The sequence below is a fragment of the Rattus rattus genome, chromosome X (genome assembly GCF_011064425.1).
Source record: "Rattus rattus isolate New Zealand chromosome X, Rrattus_CSIRO_v1, whole genome shotgun sequence".
NCBI lineage: Eukaryota > Metazoa > Chordata > Mammalia > Rodentia > Muridae > Rattus > Rattus rattus.
Window position 1 is genome coordinate 90561598 of NC_046172.1, and position 3859 is coordinate 90565456.

A 3859-nucleotide genomic window follows, 5' to 3' on the forward strand; every position below is an offset into this window, starting at 1 on the left:
TTCCTCTCGGAACTATGAGTTAGTTGGGCACCGGTGGTGACCATCCACTGTTAGGTCGAAGCATGAGGGCAGCGACCTTTCCGAGTTCGAATCACTGAGAGACAGGCCAAGAGAAACCTCGCGCACTTGAGCCAGGACTCGGGGTCCTTCCTTTACTTTCAGGCAGAAGAAACGGAATCATCATTCACTGGCGACAATCATCATAGGAGGCCTTTAGGGCAAAATTTAATAGCATGAAGAGGTTTACAAAAATAGATTGATGTTATTTTGAGAATAATACTGTAAATTTTTTTCTAATTCAGTTTTGATAAATTGTACCTAATACAAAAATTCCCCGAATTCAAACTTGATATAAAAAAGAGATAAAATGAACTCAGTTAGGTGACAGGTCTGGCAAAATAGAAGACTGAAGAAAATCCTACAAAGAGCCCTTGTTTTGTGTCCAGATGGAAAAGCTACTCTCCTCTGACAGCGTCTCCTCTTCAGTCAGCGGCCAAGAGCAGTCACAGATCTGGAGCTGACCCCACAGTACAGTCCCGGCAGATGGAGCCCTCTGTTGGATGACACCTGGCGAAGTCGCCTGGCTCCCAGATACTTGAAATGCCAGGCAGGTGTCTCTGTTCATCCTGGCCACATGTCCACGGGTCCACAGAAGGCAACTACAGGTGACAAGGGTACTGCTGGACCCAAGGCCCTGCTAGACATCTTTGCTGACTGAATTGGGCTTGAGTTCAACCCTCACACCTTTCTCACCTGTGAGATATTTTACTTTAGCTCTTGCTCGCTCATCTGCATCGAAATACCAAACGGTTATTGCGTACCTTGTGGCATATGCAGGCTGTACTTCATGAGGGTTACGCCGGTCAGACCAGAAAAACAGCAATCTATCAAACTTGGGTTCAATGTCAGCAAACTGGGCTTTGCCTTCTGGGAAAATTCGAAGAATACCTCCGCTCACCTTGGCGTCCCAGTCTTTATTTAGATAATATATACATGTCACGCATCTTCCGTCTCCATTTGGGTTATCGACGTGACGGACGTAGCCTGTCCCGTTGCCTGGGTAACAGGCGACCATGGCTTTCATTCGGCCGTTTATCCTGTAATCCTGTAGTTGCCCAGCTTCCCGCTGCAGTGGCGGATCAGGTCGTCCATGCTGCTCATGAGCAGGCCGATGGTCTCGCAGCCTGGCTCTTTGCCCTCGATCCAGGTGATCTTGTCGTCCCCCCCGATGTCCTTGGAAGAGTCACTCTTCTGGCTGACCAGCTGCCCGTCCGTGAACTTGCCGGTGTCGTGCAGGGCGCACACCTCGTCGCCGATTTGCTGCCCGGTCTTCTGCCCAGGAAGTCGTCCACCACGCAGATGCCGTGCTTGTCCATGCACGGCACGATGTACTCCAGCGCCAGCTTCAGCGCGGGCAGCGGCTTGGTCTGCCCGTTGGGCCGCAGCCCTCTGCTGGGACTCAGCGCCTTCCCCGGGCCGCCGCCCGCTGGGCACAGGCTGGCGCGCTCGGGGCCCAGAGACCTGCTAGGCGGAGGATCCTCCAAGCTGGGCTCTGCGGGCCGGGCCGCTCCCGGCCTGCGCCGCGTCCTCCGTGCCCGGTACGCGCGAGGCCCCGTGCTGTTGTCCCTCGCCGGGCCGCCGGGCGGCGCGCCTGCTCCGGGGCCCCACCGGGCAGGGGCGCGACGCGGGGCTGCGCTGGCCCGGTTGCGCGCCGGGGCCTTGCCGCCCTGGCACACCAGCTTGTGCTTCTTCCAGTCCTGGCGCTGTTGCTCCTTGCAGCAGTAGAAGGAGCCTCGGCAGCGGCCACAGCGCAGCAGGTTCTCCATCTTCCCGCACAGCTCGCAGTACTCCCGGTCGTGCTCGCTGGCGCTCAGCACGCCGGCCCGCCGCTGTCTGGCCATGGCCAAGGCAGGGCGAGCCGCTGGCCGGGAGCCGGCGGAGGCGGGGCCGTCAGGGGCGCCGCCAGGGGCCGCCGCCAGCTGCAGGGGAGACCACCCGCGCCCTGGCCTCGCCTGCCTCGCCCGGGCCGCCTAGCGCCCCATCGCCTGGGAGAGCATGGCCTTCCAGGTGCACGGGCCCTGGGGAGGCCAGTAAGGTTTCTTTTATGTATGTAGGTGCCTTTGTATTTGGAGCATAGATATTTAGGATTGAGAGTTCATCTTGGTGGAGTTTTCCTTTGATGAATATGAAGTATCCTTCCTTATCTTTTTTGATGACTTTTAGTTGAAAATCGATTTTATTCAATATTAGAATGACTACTCCAGCTTGCTTCTTCAGACCACTTGCTTGGAAAGTTGTTTTCCAGCCTTTCACTCTGAGGTAGTGTCTGTCTTTGTCTCTGAGGTGTGTTTCTTGTATGCAGCAGAATGGAGGGTCCTCATTGCGTATCTAGTTTGTTAATCTATGTCTTTTTATTGGGGAGTTGAGTCCATTGACTTTGAGAGATATTAAGGAATAGTGCTTATTGCTTCCTGCTATATTCATATTTGGATGTGAGATTATGTTTGTGTGCTTTTCTTCTCTTTGTTTTGTTGCCAAGGCAATTAGTTTCTTGCTTTTTCTAGGGTATAGCTTGCCTCCTTATGTTGGGCTTTACCCTTTATTATCCTTTGTAAGGTTGGATTTGTAGAAAGATATTGTGTAAATTTGGTTTTGTTATGGAATATCTTGGTTTCTCCATCTATGTTAATTGAGAGTTTTGCTGGATACAGTAACCTAGGCTGGCATTTGTGTTCTCTTAGGGTCTGTATGACATCTATCCAGGATATTCTGGCTTTCGTAGTCTCTGGTGAGAAGTCTGGTGTGATTTTGATAGGTCTTCCTTTATATGTTACTTGACCTTTTCCCCTTACTGCTTTTAATATTCTTTGTTTTGTGCATTTGGTGTTTTGACTATTATGTGATGGGAGAAGTTTCTTTTCTGGTCCAATCTATTTGGAGTTCTGGAGGCTTCTTGTATGTTTATGGGCATTTCTTTCTTTAGGTTAGGGAAGTTTTCTTCTATGATTTTGTGGAAGATATTTACTCATCCTTTGAGCTGGGGATCTTCACTCTCTTCTATACCTATTATCCTTAGGTTTGATCTTCTCATTGAGTCCTGGATTTCCTGTATGTTTTGAACCAGTACTTTTTTCCATTTTCCATTTTCTTTGACAGTTGTGTTGATGATTTCTATGGAATCTTCTGCTCCTGAGATTCTCTCTTCTGTCTCTTGTATTCTGTTGGTGATGCTTGTATCTCTGGCTCCTTGTCTCTCTCTCTCTCTCTCTTTTTTTAATCCAGGATTGTCTCCCTTTGTGCTTTCTTTATTGCTTCTATTTCCATTTTTAATTCCTTCACCTGTTTGATTGTGTTTTCCTGGAGTTCTTTCAGGGATTTTTGTGATGCCTCTCTGTAGGCTTCTTTATTTATGTTTTCCTGTGTTTCTCTAAGGGAGTTCTTCCGTCTTTCTTTTTTTTTTTTTTTTTTTTTTTATTAACTTGAGTATTTCTTATGTACATTTGGCAAACATCCCTTCCCTCCCCCCTTCCTTATGGGTGTTCCTCCCCACCTCCCCCCATTGCCGCCCTCCCCCGACAGTCTAGTTCACTGGGGGTTCAGTCTTAGCAGGACCCAGGGCTCTCCTTCCACTGGTGCTCTTACTAGGATATTCATTGCTACCTATGAGGTCAGAGTCCAGGGTCAGCCCATGTATAGTCTTTAGGTAGTGGCTTAGTCCTGGAAGCTCTGGTTGCTTGGCATTGTTGTACATATGGAGTCTCAAGCCCCTTCAAGCTCTTCCAGTTCATTCTCTGATTCCTTCAACGGGGGTCCCGTTCTCAGTTCAGTGGTTTGCTGCTGGCATTCGCCTCTGTATTTG

At 50.0% G+C, this 3859-nt stretch overlaps 1 pseudogene across 1 annotated transcript; it reads right to left on the reverse strand.

Annotated features, from left to right (window-relative positions):
• Window positions 1-203: 203 nt before the first annotated feature.
• Window positions 204-1901, reverse strand: LOC116888080 (annotated as a pseudogene). Its single transcript, XR_004386290.1, has one exon. The product of XR_004386290.1 is annotated as an egl nine homolog 1-like (transcript).
• Between the last annotated feature and the right edge of the window lie 1958 nt (window positions 1902-3859).